Source organism: Oryctolagus cuniculus, chromosome 12 (assembly GCF_051225735.1).
Source record: "Oryctolagus cuniculus isolate XC-2025 breed Fujian yellow rabbit chromosome 12, ASM5122573v1, whole genome shotgun sequence".
Taxonomy (NCBI): Eukaryota; Metazoa; Chordata; class Mammalia; order Lagomorpha; family Leporidae; genus Oryctolagus; species Oryctolagus cuniculus.
The window spans coordinates 105,647,564-105,669,650 of record NC_142878.1 but is presented as its reverse complement, the minus strand read 5'-3'; positions in this window follow the sequence as shown (position 1 = coordinate 105,669,650).

The following is a 22,087-nucleotide window of genomic DNA, read 5'->3' as shown; positions in this document are numbered from 1 at the left end:
TGCCAGGCGGAGAGAAAATGCAGACGGGGCAGAAACATTTGAGAAATGTACGGCCGCGCTGCGAGTTCCAGAACTCCAAGCAGCCAGCGACACTCTTCACCGTCAAACTGGCAGACGTTTTGGTTCTGCTGCAGTTGAACCGGCCGCGCTTCAAACGGCTCTGCGAGCTTGCTCAGGGCTTAGGAGAATCGGTCTGTTCTGCACGCATGCGCGGGCGCTTCGAAGTGCTGGTGGGAAATTGGATCACTGATTGCTTGATTAAAGCTTTATTTATTTGAAAGGCACAGTTACAGAGAAAGAGAGGGGGCTGGGAAGAGAGAGAGAGCACTATCTTCCATCCACTGGTTCATTTCTCAAATGACCGCAATGGCCAGGACTGAGCCAGACCAAAGCCAGGATCCAGCAGCCTCATCCGGGTCTCCCACGCAGGTGCAGGGACCCAAGCACTTGGGCCCTCTTCCACGGCTTTCCCAGGCCATCAGCAGGGAGCTGGGTCAGAAGTGGAGCAGCCGCTCCATACGGGACGCCGGTGTCGAGGGTGGTGGCTTCACCTGATACGCCACAACGCCGGCCCCCACCCCCACAAATTTTTGAGGTGCACTTTCATAAGCTGGGAAACAGCCGATTGTGCCTAGCCCATCACACACACAGGCACGCATGCGCCCACACACGCACACACAGGCACGCTGTGGGGGAGGAGCAGATGCGATTCCAAGGCCCTGAGCCAGGCATGTTTCTCTGCTGTGGCTCGGGCCGACTGTCCAGCGCCTTCTGACCCCGGCACTTCCTGTGGTTTCTCCAGGGCCTCTGGGGATGCGCTGTGAAGCTTTGGTGACCTTCCCCGAAGAGCAAAGCAGGGGAGGGGGGGAGGGGATGCTGAGTGGGCAGGGGTGGGGCATGGGAAGGAGGGATTGAGGTGGGACAAGCAGCAGAACCAGAGCTTCGCCTGCCCCTCAACACACTATCACCTGGGATCTCAAGGTGGGGGAGGAACCAACACTGTCTCAGGACTGCACCGACCTATCAGCGGAAGTGCAACATTTTCATTGTCCACTGTCGTCATAGCAACCATAAAACAATGCATCCCCAACTTGCGGCCTCCCCCCACCAGTAACGCTTTCTCTCCCGGGTGACTGCACTTGGGCGCAGGTTTTAGCAGCGCTGGCATCAGATGCCCTCACCCCAGGTCCCGGATGGACTCTGGGTGCGCTCCTCAGAGGGGGGGTTGGCTCAGCTCTGGGACTTTGGACAAGTCCCCGCCCTGCACCTCAGTTTCCTCCTGGGGTAGTGGGGGCTCACGGCCCCTCGAAGAGTAGGGAGGGGACAGGGTGGGGGCGGTCACCAAGGAGAGGGAGTGACACCTGCCCTCTGTGGTCCCTGGGCTCACATGTGTGTGCCACCCTTCCAGCCCTGGCCTTCCGGGGCCTCCTCATAACCAGGTGGGCGCACACCTGCTCGTGCAATGAGTCCTGCACAGCCCAGCTCGAAGCATGCGGCCCTGGGGTGACCGCTGCCCCCAGCACTGCCTCCCTGCCTGCCCTCTCCCCTGGGGGTTGGTGACCGCGGGCCCATTCCTGGACATGCCCTCCAAGTGCCTATTGATGACAAGCACAGTTTCAGCTCTTGTGGAACTAACTTTTTAGTGGGGGCAGCCAAAAAAAAAAATACACCAACAAATCCTGACCGGGTGAAACCGGGTATTGGGAGCAGTGACAATGGCTGACCTGCCGCTGCGTGCTGAGACACACGTGAGCGCCAGGATCCCATGCAGCCAGACATGCAAAGGTGTGGTCCCCACGTTCCAGCACCATGAAACCCTGGCTTCGGTTGGGAGTGAGGGTGTGGCTCTCGCGGAGGAGCAGAGGACTAACGGGTTGTGAGGGGCCCTGGAGGGCGTGCACAGACCAAACATGGCCGTGTTTGGGCTACGGCCACGCAGAAAGCTGGAGACTGCGGGGGTCTGCAGGTGTGCGTGGAGACTCTGGCCGGGGTTAGCATCTTCTGCACAAACAGGCCAGGTTCACAGATGAGCCTGGGGCCCCCAGCTGGTACAGTCCTCTCCTGCCCCAGAAGCCCTCCCATCCCTGAGCCCACCTACGCTCTCTGGAGCCTGTGGCCCCTGTATGTCCCTGTTTTGTCTCTTTATGCACTGTCCCCTAAATGAGTTCTCTTCACTGACCTATGTGTCCTTGTCCCCACCTGCCTTGCTGGGGCTCGGCACACAGCAAGGTGCAATCGATGTCTTTGACAGCCGTGGCTTTCGGGAGAGCTGATGTTTGCGCTGAGGACTGAGTGTGGAGGAGAAGCCAGCCAAGAGGTCACTGGGGAAAGGCATTCTTGGCAGAGGGCTCAGCGTGGGCAAAGGCCCAGAGGCAGGGTGTGGATCGCTGTGTTTAAGAAAGGGCCAGTGGGCGGGGCAGGTGCTGTGGCATAGCGGGTAAAGCTGCTGCCTGCAGTGCTGGCATCCCATATGGGCACTGGTTCGAGTCCTGGCTGCTCTACTTTCAATCCAGCTCTCTGCTATGGCCTGGGAAAGCAGGGGCCATGTGGGAGACCCCGGGGAAGCTCCAGGCTCCTGGCTTCAGATCAGCCCGGCTCCGGCCGCTGTGGCCATTTGGGGAATGAGCCAGTGGATGGAAGACCTCTCTGTCTCTCTCTCTGCCTCTCTGTATGTCTCTAACTCTGCTGAGCTTTCAAATAAATAACTAAATCCTTAGAAAGGCCCAGTGTGCCTGGAGTGAGATGAGCCAGGCTCCCTCTGAGGCTGTGAGTGGCAGGAGACCAGGTCTAGGCGGTGGGCAGGGAGCTGGAAGGCAGAGGGGTTGCCACTGAATTGCTTTGGGCTGGGAGCAGGCATTTGGGACAGCCGCTAAGTCACTGCAGGGATCACTGGCATCCTGTATAGGAGCACCTGCTTTGAGTGCTGGCTCCTCTGCTTCCAATCCAGCTCCCTGTAACGCATACCCTGGGAGGCAGCAGGTGATGGCTCAAGTACTGGGTCCCTGCCACCCATGTGGGAGACCCGGATGGAGTTTCTGGCTCCTGGCTTCTGGCTATCGCCAGCACTTAGGGAGTGAACCAGTGGATGGCCAGCACTCTGCCTCTCTGCTTCTCAAAGAAACAAGCAACACAAGCAAACAGGAAATACCACTGCTCAGGAGAGCTCTCCATTGATTGTTCTTAAGCCTTAATTGACAGCCTCTGTGATGAGACCCTGCAGGCCAAAGCAGGGAATCTGGATTTCACTATAACAGAAAGGGAAGCCCCTGATTTAAGACACCTCCTCCGAGAAGCCCTTCAGGATTCCCTGGCTATAGACCCCTGCTCCATGCAAGCACCGCCCAGTGTTGGCCCAGTGGGAGCCTCCCACGGTGCTGTGTTAAGTCCATCAGGGATGCTTTGGCCACAGCTGTGGCTCATGTCCAGCACAGCTGCAGGCAGGCCCGCTGACCCCTGGAAAGAGGTCAGGATTCCTGGAGGACGAACGGAAAGGCAGCGGAGATCGGGGTGCCTCGGCTAAAGTTGGGAGAGGAAATATCTTTTTCAGTAGACGGGATCAGAGCGGCTGCCAGGCCCGGCTGGCTGGACTTGGGCGCCGCTCCCGGGCCTCGCGTGGGCTCTCTCAGGCCATACTGGAGGACGCAGAGGGGCGTGGAGCTGTGGGGCCGCCTCTCGGGTCTGGCCACTGGCAGAGGCTCTCAGACGCCAGGGCTGCGCCCTGGAGCGGGTGTCAGCAGCCGCCGCCCGGCGATCTCAGAGGCCGGCCACTTCTCCACCACATCGCGGCTGAACCAGCAGCTCTGGGCTCGGCGGCTGCGGGACCGGGCCGAAGGCGCGGTGGCCAATCGCCGGCCCGTGGGGCGGTCCCCAGCTCGCAGGAGGCGCTGTGCCTGGGAGCCGCGGACCCTTGGTCCTCCCCGGCCGGCCGTAGGGAAGGCAGGAGCAGGGCCTTTCTCTCTGTTCTCCTCGTCCGCCCCCAGCAGGTGTAGCGCGGGGCTCCCCTGGGCTGCCCCCTAGCAGCTCCTTGGGCAACGGATCGGAGCGCTCTTGCTGGGGTCCGCGAAGTCTGGAAGCCCTGGAGGTGGCGGCCGGGCCGGCGCCGCGCTGGCATTGCGGGCGCTGACAGCGGCTGTGCGCTCTGGAGCCGGCGCTGGCTCTCGTGGGGTTCCAGTGGCTGCGCGGCCCCTCGCCGCTCAATCGCTTCTTCTTCAAACACCCGCCTGCGGTTGGTGCCCACGCTGCCCTTCAGGGCCGCAGATCCCACGCGCGACACCGGCTGGCGCGTTGGGGGGCGCCGTGGGCAAGACGGTGCTGACGCTCACCGTACGCCCGCAGCTTCCTCCTCCGTGGCAGGTGCGCTGCGCCCTGGCCGTCCGCGCGCGGGGTCAGCCCGCGCCGAGTGCTGCCCGCTGCTGGCCTTTTGCGCTCTGCTGGCTGCCCGCCCAGGGGCTTACGCTCTAGGGTGGAGGGGCGCGCTGCTGATCAAACTGAGCGCCGTGCCCTGGGACCGAGCCTACTTCCTGGCTCAGGTCTACCTCTTCCCCAGATGCGCGTCTGTTTGGCGCGCTCCAACAGCTGACCCAACCTGCTGCTCTGCCGCCCGTGCCGCCCAGACCTCCCACAGTGCCTGCGGGAGCCCCGCCTCCCTCGGGGCCTGCCCACTGCCCACCTGCGCACCTGCTGCGCTCCCCAGACAGGCCTGAACCCTCAGAGGCCTGCCCGCCCACGAAGGCAGCCTGCCGCCGTGTCAGCGCCGAGGGGATGGTGGAGCTACTTAAGACTGAGTTTGCGGCTAACCCTTCGCGGTGACCCAGAGTGAGTCTCCAGCTGTGTGACCTCAGTTTCCCCATTTGCCCACGGAGAGCTGAGGATTGGATAAGCCCTGGCGACCGCCCAGGTCTGGCATTTTAGTCCCCCCCGCAAGGCATGGCCTCTGCAAACTGAGCTTCAGTCATTACCTTTATTTATTTATTTGAGATTTTAAAATATTTATTAGAGACAAAGACCTCCAGCCAGAGTGGCATGGAGGGGAGCTTCCAAGAGAGGGAAAAAACAAAACAAAACAAAACCAAAGAACCTCGTAGCACTGGGGTTTTTTCAGTACAACTTTTCCCCCATTGCCTTTTTTTTTTTTTTCTTTCTCCCATTGCCTAGTAAGGGGCTTGGCTGTAAGTCCCTGCTGCCACCTGGTGTCTCCCTGGGTTTTTACGAAGGAGCTTCGAATCCTAGAGCCCGCGGGTCCTCTCCCTGCCCAGGTCCGCTTAAGCAGGATGCTGTCCCGGGGAGGCCAAAGGTTGCAGGGGAGGGGGCTGCCGGGAGGAGCCAGCCAGAGGAGTTGTGCTGCCCCAGGAGGGAGCTGAGTGGTCACTTCTTCCCACCCCAGGCTGGGCAGAGCAGCAGTGGCCTTGGGAGAGAAGTCAGGGGGTGGATCAAGTACTTAAGCTCCAGCCGCCCGGCGAGAGACCCTGATGGAGTGCCTGACTCCTGGCTGCCCTGTGGCCCAGCTCCCGCTGGTGTAGCCAATGGGGAGTGACCCAGGGGATGGAAGATCTCTTTCTATTTCTCTTTGCCTTTAGAATAAATAAATAAATACATCGTTAAAAAATGAAATCATCTTGCTTTAAAATATTGCAGAAAAGGTCAGCGCTGTGGCTCACTAGGCTAATTGTCCACCTGCGGCACCGGCACCCCAGGTTCTAGTCCCGGTTGGGACACCGGATTCTGTCCCGGTTGCCCCTCTTTCAGGCCAGCTCTCTGCTGTGGCCAGGGAGTGCAGTGGAGGATGGCCCAAGTGCTTGGGTCCTGCACCCCACGGAAGACCGGGAGAAGCACCTGGCTCCTGGCTTCGGATTGGCACAGTGCGCCAGCCACAGCGGCCATTTGGGGGGTGAACTAACAGAAAAAGGAAGACCTTTCTCTCTGTCTCTCACACTGTCTAACTCTGCTTGTCAAAAAATATATATATATTGCAGAAAGCTACACCAATGACTACACCATAGAGGGAGGGGGAGACGAAGACACTCACGTGACAGTCGGGTCAGAAGCCCCTGTTTGGCCAGCTGGGCTGGGTGACCCTAAGCAAACATGCTGCCCCCTTGGGCCTGCGCATCTTCATCTATAAAATGAGAGAGTTGTGCATTTTCTAGATCGGTGATTGCTTTCTGCTACCTCCATGTTCTTTTTTTAAAAAAGATTATTTATTTGAGAAAGTTACAAAGAGAGCTAGAGAGAGAGAGAGAGAGAGGTCTTCCATTCGCTGGTTCACTCCCCAGATGGCTGCAACGGCCAGAGCTGGGCCAATCCGAAGCCAGGAGCCAGGAGCTTCTTCCAGGTCTCCCACGCGGGTGCAGGAGCCCACGGACGTGGGGCCATCCCCCACTGCTCTCCCGGGCCACAGCAGAGAGCTGGACCTGGACTTGAACCAGCGCCCAGGATGGGATGCCGGTGCATTATCTGTTTTTTAAAAAGGTTATTCCTCTAGTTATTGTTACCGGGGATCAGCTGCTGGGGGCTCTCCACGCAGAGTCGCGGTGCGCACGCTGGCGAGGTTTAACGAGGAGGAATCAGCGCCCACACCTGACGCGCGCCCCAGACCTCTGTGGCGCCCTGAGGCGAGTTCTGAGGACCCCGACTTCCGGCCTGCCTCCTGCCTTGTCCCGGGGGGTGGGGGGTTGGGGGGACAGCTGAAGTCTTCTCCCCAGTCTCCGGGAGGCAGGGGCATGCCCACTTTCTTGCGACCTATCCAGCCACCTGGGCCGCGCGCGCCATGTCGCCCACCGCCTCGCTCCCTGCAGCAGCCGTGTCCGCTCAGGGGAGGCCAAGGCGGCGTGGCTCGCCTCTGCCCCTCTCCATGATCTCACGTAGCCGGAGGGGACGTGGGGGGAGGCCCCAGGGCGGCAGCAGCCAGCGAACCCAGCGCCTTCCCCCTCGAAGGGGGCCCGGTGCCTTCTTGGTCGCCATTTGGAGAACGTGGCTCATTTCCAACTGTTATTTGTAACCCCAGCCAGACGTCTGCAGAGCCGTGGGTTCAAACTCCCTCCTGCATTTTTCTACGCCAGCAGGAGCCGGCCTCCTGGCCCTTCGCACCCAAAGGCTGCCCATACTCTGGCTTGCCAAATTGCAGTAGCTTCTCTGTCCACCTGCTGCTGCTGCTGCTGCTTGTATGGTGGGGGCCTCGGTTAAACCTGCAGAGCCCAGAGCTCTCCCGGCCCTGGCGCCGTCCCTCCGAGGTCCCGAGACCGAAAGGGTGAAAGCCAGACAACTCCGCTGTGCGTTCTTGAAAGCTATGCCTTGCCCAGTTACTGCGGACATCTATTTTAAGTAGTTTTGTCATCCAGTTGTAATTCGCGGAAAATATCTGCGAGCGAGTTTTTGGAGCTGTGTCTTTCAACAAAACGTGGTTGGCTCTGTATTGAAATGTTTTTGTCTTCTAGGCTTAAACACGCCTCTGTCGTGGGCGAACCCTTTGGATCAAGGTCTTCCTGTGCTGTTATAACTGCCCTGAGTAACCACAGTTGTGTGCCTCTTGGGGAAGGCTGGATGTGTGCTGCTGTCGCTGAGCCTGGATGACTTGGGAGATCTGAGTCTTTAAGGAGTTAACGTGGGGGCAGTGCTATGGTGCAGAGGGTTAAAGCCCTGGCCTGAACCCCGGCATCCCATATGGGTGCTGGTTCCAGTCCCGGCTGCTCCACTTCCGATCCGGCTCTCTGCTATGGCCTGGGAAAGCCGTGGAAGATTCCTTGGGCCCCTGCACCCGCGTGGGAGACCCGGAGGAGGCTCCTGGCTCCTGGTTTTGGAACAGCACAGCTCCGGCGGCCATCTGAGGAGTGAACTAGCGGGTGGAAGACGTCTCTCTGTAACCCTGTTTTTTAAATAAATAAAATTAAAAAAAAAAAAAGAGTTAACGTTATCTGCCTGATTTTGATGCCTCGGTGATTGATTACCTTAATTCTGATTGGTTCTGGCCCTCAGCTGTGGGTGAAGTGCTCTGTGTAAGTGTCCATTACCAGCCTGTTTTATTTTGACCAAATGTTTTTGAACGTCTGTTTATGCTTTAGATTTAGGGTTGTAAACTGAGTCTTCTGCCTTTGGGATTTCCAGTCGGATCCGTGGAACTCTCTCTTTTTAAATATTTATTTGAGAGGTAAAGTTACAGAGAGAGAGAAAGCGCGTGCGCGCGCGCACACGAGAGAGAAAAAGAGAGAGAGAAAGCGAGAGAGAGAGAGAGTCTTCCATCCCCTGGTTCACTCCCCAAATGGCTGCAATGACCAGAGCTGAGCTGATCTGAAGCCAGGAGCCAGGAGCTACCACATGGGTGCAGGGGCCCAAGGACTTGGGCCATCTTCCACTGCTTTCCCAGGTCATTAGTATGAAGCTGGATTGCAAGTGGAGCAGTGGGGACTTGAACCGGTGCCCATATGGGATGTCGGCACTGCAGTTGGAGGCTTAGCCAACTATGCCACAGCACTGCCCTCCCTGAAACTCTCAAAGAATGAGACGCTCAGCCTGGCAAGGTAATAGTGGTCTGAGTTACATCATGTAAAATGCATTGTAAGGTTATAAAATGATGACACGTTTATGTTGTGTTTATATAAAGACCCGATGCCTTGCGCACTGGGGTTAGTCACTGTTAGTAAGGCACAGTCTCAGAGCGGATCCCATACCCCGTGGCTTTTTTATTTTATTTTTTTGCCAGACACAGCTTGTCCTGTGCATCGTGTTGGTGGCATGTTGGGGAGGGCAGAGGGTGGGGAAGCTTTCTCCCTCACTCCCGGGTCTGACCAGGGCCCCGCTGGCTGCTCCTCCCCATGAAGCCCCTCCTTCATCACAGCCTCCTCACTCCCGCCAGGCACCCAGGTGTCCTGGCATAAGGGTCAGAACCCCGCGCCTGCAGCCCCGGGGATGCACCTGCTGGGGGCCTCCACCCCTGAGCAGGATGCCGCGTTTCAGATGGGGAGTTACCCAGCAGACATGCGTCAGGTGCATGAGTGCCTCATAGCAGCAGGAAAGGAGACTGGTTTTCTTTTTTTCTTTTTGACAGGCAGAGTGGACAGTGAGAGAGAGAGAGACAGAGAGAAAGGTCTTCCTTTGCCGTTGGTTCACCCTCCAAAGGCCGCCGTGGCCGGCGCGCTGATCCGATGGCAGGAGCCAGGTACTTCTCCTGGTCTCCCATGGGGTGCAGGGCCCAAGTACCTGGGCCATCCTCCACTGCACTCCCTGGCCACAGCAGAGGGCTGGCCTGGAAGAGGGGCAACCGGGACAGAACTCGGCGCCCCGACCGGGACTAGAACCCGGTGTGCCGGCGCCGCAAGGCGGAGGATTAGCATAGTGAGCCGGCCTTGGAGACTGGTTTTCACTGGAGCCAGCAGGCCTGTAGGTCAAATTCTTCATCTTTAAAGCCAGCACTGAAAGCCAGGCATGGCCATGTCCAAATACGGAGCAAGGGCAGGTCCAACCAAAAGGGAGAAGGAAACCACATAAAAAAGAGACCGGTCCCCCCGGGTGACAGACTCCCCGCTCTGGGGCCCCCTTGTCCATGCAGGAAGCTTCTGTCACTTAATTGCAAATAAACACCTCTGCTTTTGCACTCTCAGACATTTCTCTTTATTTCTTTTTCTTTTTAAATTTAATTTAGTTTTATTTGGAGAAAGGTCTTCCGTCCTCTGGTTCACTCCCCCAATGGCTGCAATGGCTGTGGAGTTGAGCCAATCCGAAGCCAGGAGCCAGGTGCTTCTTCCGGGTCTCCTGCATGAGTACAGGGGCCCAAGCACTTGCGCCACCTTCTGCTGCTATCCCAGGCCATAGCAGAGAGCTGGATCGGAAGTGGAGCAGCTGGGACTCGAACCAGAGCCCGTATGGGATGCCGGCACCAGAGGCACCTCTCAGTCATTAGCTCTACAGATCTAAAGCAAGTTAGGGTACAGAAGATTTCAGTGAGATAATTAACAAGGTTGATTAACAAATGGAGAAGTGTAAAATCCTGCACCCACCAGAGAATATACATTCTTTCCAAGTACTGGTGAGTGATTCTGGTTACCACCCCTGCCTCCCACATCACAGTGCCTGGGTTTGTTACCTCTGGCTCCTGACCAGCTCCCTGTGGTGATAGCCCAAGTAATTGGGTTCCTGCCACCCTGAGGGAGACCTAGCTCGCCTTCCTGGCTCCCAGTCTGACCCTGGGCTAGCCTGGCCATGGTGTGCATTTGGGGAGTGAACCAGTGGCTGGAAGCACTTGCTTGCTCTCTCTCCCTCTCAAATAAATACAATTTTTAGAAGGCTCCCTTCTACTAGCTGCAGAATGTCTTCCAGCAAGAACAAGTGAATCCCTGTTGCACAGACCTACAGTCCCCAATCACAACCCAGTTACGTTGGAAGTCAGTCACAATACAAAGTCCTGTATGTTTGAAAGTTTCTAAGCAATGCAAAAATAAGTCACCATGAAAATGCAAAAAAAAAAAAAAAAATCCCAAAGTGAAGACAAACGAAAACACCAACAGCTCCAAGCGCTGGCTCAGCGCCTTCCCATTTCCCAGATGAGAAAAGTGAGGCGCAGGTTGGTTGCGCAAGGTTGCAACACAGGCTCACAGGTGGGGCCCAGATTCAGACCCAGGTGTGGAGACCAAGGCTGCAGCTGACAGGTTCTGAATGACCGGGGGGTGGGGGGGGGACACCCAACTCTTACACAGAAGGGAAGGGACTTGTAGGCCTCCCCTGCAAGGAGGTCTTGGCAGTCCACTGTCACGTGCTGTCACGCCAGCGCCAGGGGCCTCATCCCAACATTCCCTGGGGCATCACACTTACAGAACTCCACCGCCCTTGACCTTTCCCCTATGAACCCAACGTCCTGCAGAAAGCCCAGCCTGCACCTAGGTTGACTGACGGCCCCTCTCCTCTGAGCCCCGCCCCCACCTTTGGCCCCGCTCCTCTGAGCCCCGCCCCCACCCTTGGCCCCTCTCCTCTGAGCCTCGCCCCCACCCTTGGCCCCTCCCCTCTGAGCCCTGTTCCCCACCCTTGGCCCCCCGCTCCTCTGAGCCCCGCCCCCACCCTTGGCCCCCCTCCTCTGAGCCCCGCCCCCACCCTTGACCCCCCTCCTCTGATCCCCACCCCCACCCTTGGCCCCTTTCCTATGAGCCCCGCCCCCACCCTTGGCCCCCCTCCTCTGAGCCCCGCCCCCACCCTTGACCCCCACCTCTGAGCCCCGCCCCCACCCTCCCGAAAGGCCTACACTCAGCTGGGAGAAAAGCGTTCCAAGTCCGTCCGGTGCGTCATTTTCCAGCGAGCAGTTCCCCTCGCCCCGCTCAGGGGAGTCCACAGGCTGCTCCTGATGCGGCCTGAGCCGCACGCGGGGCCGGGGCGGGGGACGCCGCGGTGAGAAGCAGGCACTGGGAGGGGAAGCCCAGAATCCCTCTGCCTCTGCCATGGCCTCACCGCGGCTGCAGCTGTGTGCAGCTCCAATCTTTCCCAAGCGCCTCCTCCCCAACCTCTGGACCCTAAGCGAGTCCCCGCACGCTGTTCCTCTGCCTCTGGTGCCAGCCCCGCTCTGCCCTGCTGGGTGGGGGCTGCTTTTGGGGGCTCGAGGCTCTGTCACTGTGCCCACAGCCTGAGCCCGAATTGCTCAGGTTTTACACATATGTGTACATGTGTATGCATGTATGTTTGCATGTATATATGTATGCATGTATTTTGAGGGGCAGAGACAAAGAGAACTCTGGTTTACCCCCCAAATGCCTGCTGGGCCTGGTCCATGTCAGGGACCAGGAACTCCAGGTCTCCCAAGGGGGTGGTGGGGACCCACGTCCTTGGCCATCACCACTGCCTCCCAGGGTCTGCACTCCGGAGCAGGAGCCAGAGCCGGGTGTTGAACACAAGTGCCTGGGGCACAGGTGTCTTAATCAGCATCTTTTATTTTTTTATTTGATAGGTAGAGTTACAGACAGAGAGAGAGACAGAGAGAAAGGTCTTCCTTCCGCTGGTTCACTTAGTGTCCCAAATGGCCGCTACGGCCAGCGCTGCGCCGATCCGAAGCCAGGAGCCAGGTGCTTCCTCCTGGTCTCCCATGCGGGTGCAGGGCCCAAGCACCTGGTCCATCCTCCACTGCCTTCCTGGGCCACAGCAGAGAGCTGGCCTGGAAGAGGAGCAACTGGGACTAGAAGCCAGTGTCCATATGGGATGCCGGCGCCGCAGGGGGAGGATGAACCACGCTGGCCCCTAAATCAGCATTTTAACCACGAGGCTAAACGCCTGACCCTCAAAGCTCTTTTGCGTTGCCTCTTTTTATCCCCAATCTTTTTAAATGTTTTTTGTTTGAGAGGCAGAAACAGAGAGAGCTCCCATGTGCAGGTTCACCCCAAAATGCCCACCACCGCCAAGGAGGAACCAGGCCAAAGGCAGGAGCCAGGAATTTTTTATTTATTTATTTATTTATTTATTTAAAAGGCAGAGATAAAGAGAGAAGAGACCAGAGAGATAGAGACATCCTCAATCCACTTGTTTACTTCCCAAATGACTGCAACAGCCAGGGCTGGGCCAGGTCAAAGCCAGGAGTTTCTTCTAGTTTTCCCATGTGGTTGCAGGGGCTGGAACACCTGAGCCATCTTCTACTGCTTTCCCAGACTATTAGCAGAGAGCTGGATGAGAAGTGGAGCAGCCGAGACTTGAACTGGCGTCCATATGGGATGCTGAGCTGGCCTTGCAGGTGGCAGCTTAACCTGCTACACCACACCAGCTCCGGGAGCCAGGAACCTTATCCAGGTCTCCCACAGAGTTGGCAAGGACCCACGGATCCCTTGTTGCCTCCCAGGCGTGGATTAGCAGGAAGCTGGAATTGGGAGCAGGCGCTCAGATGTGGGATGCAGCCTCCCACGACACCAAATACTTGTGCCAGCCACCTCTTTCAAACCCCTTAGGGGCCACAGGTGGCACCTGATTGAAAACTTGTTTCAGTTCCTGGGGTACAGCAGGTTTGTGAGGCATGCGGTCCCACGGCTTCTCCCACTTCCTGGGGACCCTGAGGGTCCCTCCCATAGGGTGCATGGTGACTCATGGCCCCCGACTCCAGGGCTGAGCTTCTCCAAGCAGAGAGCTTGCCTCTCTGGTCTGTCTGTGTCTCCCCACAGCAGCCTCTGGCCTGGAGTGGGCGTTGCAAGATTCCTTGCTGAATGTAAACGTGGGTGGCCCTGTCTCTCGATCTTTCCATGGGAAGTTGTTGGGCTCTTGGCTTCCTGATTAAAATGTCAAGTAAACAGGGACCGCTCAGGCAATTCGTGACTCCCTAGGGGTGGCGTGGGATTGTGTCATCAATGGCCTTCTGTTGTGATGAGGTTGACTAATCATCCCGTAAATGACAACTTTGTGAATGGAAAAAGCAAGGCAGGGAGGGGATGTCATTTCTGCGGGGGTCTGGTTGTCACTGTGGATTCTCAGCACTACCCCAGGGGAGGTGGCAACCCAGGCGGGGACACACAGGTTAGGTTGGGTTAGCAGGATGTAGATTCATAAGCTGCGGAATGTCTAAACCAGGGGCAGGTGGAGCAGGTGTTTGGAACAATGGTTAAGAGGCCACCTGGGGGGCTGGCACTGTGGCTTAGCAGGTAAAGCCTCCACCTGTGGTGCCAGCATCCCCTATGGGCCCTGGTTCGAGTCCTGGCTGCTCCACTTCCAATCCAGCTCTCTGCTATGGCCTGGGAAAGCAGTGGTAGATGGCCCAAGCGCTTGGGCCCCTGCACCCATATGGGAAAACTAGAAGAAACTCCTGGCTTCTGGCTTCACATCAGCTCAGCTCTGGCCATTATGGCCATTTGGGGAGTGAACCAGCAGATGGAAGACCTTTCTCTCAGTCTCTATCTTTGTAACTCCACCTTTCAAATAAATAAATAAATCTTAAAAAAAAAAAAAAAAGATGCCATTTGGGACACCACATCTCATACCAGAAGGCCTGGGTTCAAATCCCAACTCCACTCCTGACTTGAGCTTCCTGGGAGGTAGCAGGTGATGGCTCAAATACTTGGGTACCTGCTACCCATCTTTGAGTTCCTGGCTCCTGGCTTCAGCCTGGCTCAGCCCCAGCTGTTGCAATCATTTGAGAAGTGAACCAATGGATGGAAGATCTCTCTCTGGCTGCCTCTCTCTGCTTTCAAATAAATACAAATTTTTAAAAACTAAACTTAAAGTTTTTTTTATTAAAGATGTATTTTCTTTATTTGAAAGGCAAAGAGAGAGGGAGAAAGAGAGAGATAGCTCTTCCATCAGCTGGTTCACTTCCCAAATGTATGGGGCAGTCGAGGCTGGATTGGGCCAAAGCCAGGAGCAAGAACTCCATCTAGGTCTCTGATGTGGGTGGCAGGGACCCATGCACTTGGCCATCTTCTGCTGCCTCCCAGGCACATTAGTGGGGAGCAAGATCAGAATGGTGGGGATTTGAACTAGAACTCCAATGTGAAATTGGGCATTGCAGGTGACCGGCCATCTGGTCTACCTGGCATTGGGTGGATTCTGGCACCTGAGACATTCAGAGCTGAAACAATCCCAGCAAAGCTGGGTGATGGTTACTCCTCCCCTGGGGGTCGTGGCTTGTTCCTCCTGCTGGTCTGTCAAGTCTCTGGGACAAGTTCCAGGAAACAATGGAAAGGCAGGGATATGTGAGGTCCCGCAGGTGGCATTGGCCCCCATGCCCTGCCGTGGACACCTCCCTCGGGGCTCCAGCTCCATCAGCCTTCTGCCGTTTGGCTCTATTTGTACAAAAGACCCAAATTTAAACAGCTCTCTTGGGACTGCTTAACTGTGGTCTCTCCTACGTTTCTTTTGATAAATGCCAGGACGCACGTGGGAGACTGTTTAGCCACGTGCTGGCATATGTTCCGGTTGTTTTGCACTCTGGTTACATCAGCCAGCTCTGTGTGACCTTGAGCAGACTCCCGCCTCTCTTTGAGGCTCGGTGTCCCCAGGGATGGAGTGGGAGATACTAGGACGAGCCGTCTGAGCAGTAGGGGAGAAACGCCTGGGGTTGCCTGGCGCGGGGCCTGGCGCAGTCAGCGCTCGCTGCTCTCCTCAGCCCGCTGACTTGCTGCTGGCTGGTTGTCACTAATCTCAGGTTGGAAGGAGCCAGCAGGGGTTCATGAAGGCACTGGGGTTTCCTTGTGATGGAAACAAGATTTCTCCTCCTGGTCCCCAGCGGCTGGGGACTCTGACCCTTCCCATTAAGGCCAAAGTGTAGGACACACCCATTTGCTGGCCAGCCCAGGGGCACAGGATTGAGACCAGGAAGTCTGCTCCCTTATCTCAGAGGTGTCTGCACGAGGGACTGGGAGGGGCAGCCCTGGTGGTGAGGCCGCTCTGGAGGAGGGAGCGGCCCGGGGGCCGTTTCTCCAGGGCTGGCGTCCCCGCACACGCTCTCCCAGAGACACATCGCAGCTTCAATCCGTGCCACCGTCCCGCGTGACAAGGCTTTCAGCCCACACAGTAGCAAAAGCCTGATTTCGTCTTGGGGACACGTCCTCACTCCGGGGCTACGGCCACGTGGGTCCTCTCTCGGACAGTGACTCACTTCTGCCCCTCCAGGACGCCCTGCCCTGGGCTGTGCCTGCAGGAGCGGGGCTTCTCAAAGCCATCTGCTTTGACCTCTGACCTAGAAGAAGGCTCTCTGCCACACTGTCCTTTTAGGATTTCCTGTGCTTTCTCAAAGCCGTTCTCGTCGTCGGTCTGGCTTCCTTTCAGCGTGGCTGGTGCAAGTCTTCTGTATTCAAGGGCCCGCGGATGATGCGTTTCCCATCATTGTATCCCTAATCCCTGGCCACCTTCCCATTTCTCACAATCTTCCCCCCACCCCGAGACTCATATAGCCTCCTCAGCTTTGTTTCTGGTCAGTACTTGCCAAGTGTATCGTCTTCTCTGTCCATTCGTTTCTGCATTTCTCTTATAAACAGCATAAGGCTAGGCTTTGGTTTATTTTTAATTAGAAGAGTTTTTTCAAAAGATTTATTTGAAAGCAGAGCTACAGAGACAGAGGGACAGAGGGAGAGAGAATCTTCCATCTGCTGGTTCACTCCCAATGGCTGCAACTGCCAGGGCTGGACCAGGCCAAAGCCAGGAGCCAGGAGCCATCTTCCACTGCTTTCTCAGGCCGTAGCAGGGAGCTGGGTCAGAAGTGGAGCAACTGGGACTCGAACCAGTACCCATAGGGGATGCTGTGTTGCATGCAGTGGCTTAATTCACTGCACCAGAACACTGGCCCTGGTCTCTTCATTCTTAAAGATGCCTCCACTTCCAATCCAGCTTCCTGCTAGCGCGCACCTGAGGGGCAGCAGGTACTTGGGTCCCGACCACCCACATCGAGACCAGGATGGAGTTCCTGGCTCCTGGCTTTGGCCTTGCCCAGCTCTGATTATTGTGGCCATTTGGGAAGTGAACCTGTGGGTGGAAGACCTCTCCATGTCTCTTTGCCTTTCAGAGGAAATGCAAATAGATTTTATAAAAGATTAAACAAGTATAGTCTGTATCTGACCATTTTAATAGCTTACATTTTGTGGGCGTGCTCCTGCTGTTAATGGTGCCGCTGAATCTTACTCAGGTCCCCTGTGGTGTCTTCTGCGACACTTCACCTAGGAACTCCTTGCCAGCTGGACTGAAGTCTCCTTCCTACAGAGACTTGCATTTGCTTCTGCCAGTTCTGTTTTCTTTAAAAATTTTTGATGTTTTTGAAAGAGAAGAGAGGGAGACCTTGCGTCTGCTAATTCACTCCTCAAACGCCCCCAACAGCTGGGGCTGAGCCTGGCTGAAACCAGGAGCTGGGAACTCCATCCAGCGCTCCAGCGTGGGTGCAGGAACCCAACACCGTGAGCCAGGTCTGGGCTGGTACCAGGGTCTGTGTTAACATGAAGCTGGAGTTGGGAGCAGAACCAGGACTCAAACCCAGGCACTCCAATGTGAGATGCAGGCGTCCCAAGCAGAGTCCTAACCGCCATAAAAAGTATGACCCCTAAACACCACTTTTTTTTTTAATGATTTACTTGAAAGGTAGAGGGGCAGAGGGAGACAGAGGGTGAGATCTTCCACCAGCTGCTTCCCTCCCTGACAGCCAGGGCTGGGCCAGGCCAAAACCAGGGGCCAGGAGCTCCTGCATGAGTGAAGGCGAAATTGGACATGACCCCCTAAAATTTACACAAAAATGTGGCCCTTTAGCGTTCCCCAGAAATGCTATCTGGGGTGCTACATGAGCTGCTGGAATTCAGAATGCCATTCGATTTCACCATGGGCTTATTACTAAATTCCCAATGTTAATAAGCCCGAGAGCGTTCTTGCCTAATATTTAGAGAATTCTAAATACCGGCACAGATAAACGAGGCAGCATGGTACGTTTTAAGCTTTTATTTAGTGCAAAAGGTATCTAGAAGAGTGAGGGGAGAGGGGAAAAGTCTGGAAACTAGGGTAGCATCCATACCAAGCAGAGAGCAGGCAAAAGCCACGTGCAGCCAGCGCCTTGAGCTGCTATCCGCGCTTATCACCGGCAGCAAAGCAGAGGCTGAGAGAAAGAGAGAGAGGTAAATATGGGTTCATACCGAGCACCAGGAGCCAGCCAAGTGGAGGAGCCTCTAGGCCAGGAAGCCTAGGGCGCAAGGCCCGAAGTCTATGCACCCTGGAGGCGCAGGGCTACAGCAAGCCCCCTCCTGACAAGAGGCCAGGCAAAAGAGAAGGGCCGGACACACCGTGTCCCAGGCTTTTAACCCACTTCCAAAGGGGCGTGGTTAATTACCCTGATTGGCTGGTTGGCACCCAGGTGTGGCCAGGTACTGGCATGAGGTCACACAGGGGCGTGGCGAAGGCGTGGTCTTCCAGCTCACAAATCTAATCAATTTTAGCCTGTGTGCCTGCCTACTTCAAAGGGACATGTGCTGCCTCCCAAGCACAGTAGTAGCGAGCTGGTCGGGAAGCAGAATGGCCGGGACCTGAAATGACACTGCAGTCTGGGATGCCAGCGTCCCAAGTGGCAGCCTAACTGGCTGTGCTGTAGCACCTGCCTCCCACATTTACCTTTTTTTTTTTTTTTAAAAAAGATTTATTTGTTTTCTCAAAAGGCAGAGTTACAGAGAGGCAGAGAGAGGGGGTGGGGGTGGGGCTTCTATCCACTGGTTCACTCCTCAAACGGCCACAATGGCCAGAGTTGAGCTGATCTGAAGCCAGGAGCCAGGAGCTTCTTCTGGCTCTCCCACACAGGTGCAGGGACCCAAGGACTTGGGTCATCTTCCACTGCTTTCCCAGCTGGATCAGAAGAGGAGCAGCCGGGACTAGAACCTGCGCGCATATGGAATGCCAGCACTGCAGGCAGAGGCTTTACCCACTACGTCACAGTGCCATCCCCTATCTTTTTTTTCTTTTAAAGACTGATTTATTTATCTGAAAGGCAGAATTACAGAGAGAGAGAGACAGAGAGAGATCTATTGGCTGGATCACTCCCCAGATGGCCGCAAGGGCCAGAGCTGGGCCAGGCTGAAGCCGGGAGCCTGGAACTCCATCTGGGTCCCCGTGTGGATGGCAGGGGTCCAAGCACTGGTGCTGTCTCCCTCTGCTTTCCCAGAGCAGTGCTCACAGGAGATGCCAGTGTTGCTGGCAGCGGCTTAACCCACTGACTGCATCGTCACCACACCGGCCCCAGCACCCGGACTCTTCCAGCTCCAATTAAAGCCCTTTTTCGACCCATCGGGAAACACTTCATAAGCTCCCCCCACCAATGAAAGGTCACGTTCAAGAACATCTCCGGTGGGGGAGGGGTGGGGAGGGAGCGGTGGGCGCTGGCGTCAGGTTGCCTTATCCAAGCTCCAGCTGTGTGACCCTGAGCAAGTTCTAGAACCACTCTGTGCCGGCCTCCTTGTGATGCTAATAACCACTAACAGCTGCCTTCCTCCCGGGGTTCTCTGGAGACTTACAGGAGCTCGTGCTCGCTCGCTCGCGCGCTCTCTCCCTCTCCCTCTCTCTCTCCCCCTCTCCACACACAGACACACACAGACAGTCTTAGGGCAAGGCCCTGGGACGTGGGAAAGGATTTGGAGGAAGTGACTGTGGCCTGGATAGCGGGAGACGCCGATGGTGCCTGGGGCTGTGCGTGGAGCTCCGCCCCGGCTAGCTTGTCCAGTGTGGCGCTGGACAAGTCCTCTAACCCCGCGCGCAGGGTCCTTCAGGACTTGAAGTGCCCATCGAGTGGGGACTCCGCAGACAGCCGCTGCCTGCTCGCTGCCCGGGCCTCCCTCCTTGACATTCTCACCCCAGCGTCCAGAGCTGAGGAGTGGATACTTATCTGGAAGGGACAATAGCCCTGTTGTGTGACAGGGACCTCACAATTCCCTTTCTGTCTGTTCAACCTGAACGCAGCACACACGCGTTGCCAGGCCCTGGGTGGGAACGGCATGGTGTGGGAGCCGGCGGCCAGAGGAGGCAGGAGCCCTGAGCATCCGGGCGAATGGGGCAGTCGGGGGCTGAAACCGGCACCTCCCACAAGGGTCCCCTTGTAGACGTCGAAACTTTGGACATTTGACCTTCTCTCCAGATAAAGTTGTGTATTTGAGCATTAAACACTGACAAGGTGGGAAAAGCAGACATCCGTCTTGCAACTTAAATATTTAGAATCTACCCAGACGCCTATAGTCTTGCTTTGGCATTTTTTCCACTCCTCATGAAAAATAACAGTGTATTGAGAGGTAATTTACGCACCGCCAAATTGGGCCCCTGAGCTGGACAGGCCGGTGGGTGGGTTTAGTGGACCTCCTGCACTCAGCACCACCGTCTAATTTTAGAAATCCCACCATCCCCCCTCCCAGGCCCCAGCAACCACCCACCCACCCCTCCAGTCTCTGCAGATGTGCCCCCCGCACACGGTGCACATCCCTGGACTCACACAATGCGTGGTCCCTGGTGCCTGGCGCTCCCCCTGAGCCCAGGGCTCTGTCAGCCCACCCACACTGCAGTATTAGCACCTCATTAATTGTATGGCTGAGTGTCCTTCCCTTCTATGCGACATATGAGCATAGAACTTCTTGTCCCGCTGTTCCCTGGCTGACAGAATGCTGCTGTGTCGCCACTTTTTGGTGACTTTGCAGAACGACGTTATGAACAATCGCACGCAAGCTTGTGTGTGCGCCTGCCTTTTCCTTCTCCCAGGGTGCACACCCAGGCAGAGGATTGCTGGGTTTGCTGGAACTCTGCAGAGCCTTCCACGGAGCTGCCAGACTTCCTGTGGCGTCTGTGACATCCCCACCAGCATCATGTGGGGGCCCTGATTTCTCTGTATCCTCACCGGCACTTCTTCTCATTTGTCTTTTTTCTTTTTGAAAGAGAGAGAGAGAGCTCACGCGCGCGGGAGAGCTCTCCCCATCTGCTGGTTCACTAGGCAAATGCTCACAATAGACGAGGCTGGGCCAGGCTGAAGCTGGGAGCCAGCAACTCAGCCCAGGGCTCCCATGTGGGTGGCAGGAACCCAATCACTCAAGCCGTCACTGCTGCTGCCTCCCAGGGTCTGCACTAGCAGGAAGCTGGAGTCAGAAGCCAGGGCTGGGGTCTGAAACGAGGTACCAGGATGGGGAAGGTGGGTATTGTTTGGTATATTGTTGGTATAGGTCCAAGTTCTTGGGACCCACATTGTGGCACAGAGTGGTTCAGAACTTCTTCGAGGTCACACAGCTGATGCACTGAAGAGCCAGATCTTGGATAAATGCCCCTGACCCCACCCCCACCCTGATGTCCCTCACAGCTGACAAGTTCTTGAATGAGACCACCTTTCATGGGGGGGGGGGCTTATGAAGCATTTCTTGATTGGTCGAAAAGGGATGTAGGTAGAGCTGGGGTGCCCAGGTCTGGCACTGGCTGAACCAGAGGCCAGGCAGACAGGTGAGGCCCAGGGTGCTTGTGGCATGGACTGGATGCAGCTACGCCTGGGCACACCCACCCAGGGCCACCAGGACTCTAGATTTCATTTAGAGAGGCGCCAGGAATTTGAATGATAAGTGAAAATTTCTGATTTTGACGTCTCGGAAATGAATTTTTTAATGCTGACACGCATCAGGCAAGTTAAGCTGTCGTCTGTGACATCCCATACGAGCGCCAGTTCAAGGCCCGGCTGCTCCACTTCCAATCCAGGTCCTTGCTAACGTGCCTGGGAAAGCAGCCCTAGATGGCCCAAGTGCTTCAGTCCCTGCCACCCAGACCTGCTCTGGGGAGAAACAAACCCCCTGCCTGGACCCAGCTCATGCCATAGCCCCCTCAGCTGACCTAGACTGACCTACAGCTCATTCTACGTCACGGTACTTAGCGTGCAAAACGATGCACCTGCCTGCTGCCGTGACAGCAAACATGCGAGGACGTAAGGAACGAAAAGGACGGTCGCTGGATTCCGGGAGTCTCCAGCCACTTCCCAGAAAAGCCACCAGTATTCCTCCCCCTTCTTAGAATGTCCCTCCCCTCCCGTTAAACAACCAATCCAGTGGTAAACACAGGTCAGAGACGGGGCCAGTCCCCGCTGTCTGTGGAGCGTCTGTCGTGCTTCCTCAACAAAACTCTTGCTGTTCTCCGACTCACTGCTGAATTTCTTCTTAAAGCAAAGTCAAGGTTGCCAGCAGCACGTTGTCCGGCACCACCGTAGCCCTCCGAGTACACCCCCCCCCCCCAGAGTACTGAAAGCAGGGCCTTGAATGGCTCTCTGCACACCAGGCCTCCAAGGAATGTAAAGGTGGAAGCAGCCCTGATGTCCACCCACAGACATGTGGGTAAACAAAATTAGCCGTCTCCAAGGAGCTGCGTTTGCATGACAGAATGGTATTCAGCCTGAAAAAGGAAGGCAATTCTGACACAAGCTACTGGAAGACACCATAATAAGAAACACACAGTGGGGGGGGGGGGGGGGAGGAGCTGGCGCTGTGGCTGTGGCATAGTGGATAAAGCTGCTGCCTGCAGTGCCACCATTCCACATGGGCACTGGTTCGAGCCCCAGCTGCTCCACTTCCGATCCAGCTCTCTGCTGTGGCCTGGGAAAGCAGCAGAAGATGGCACTGGTGCTTGGGCCCCTGCACCCGCATGGGAGACCCAGAGAAAGCTCCTGGCCCCTGGC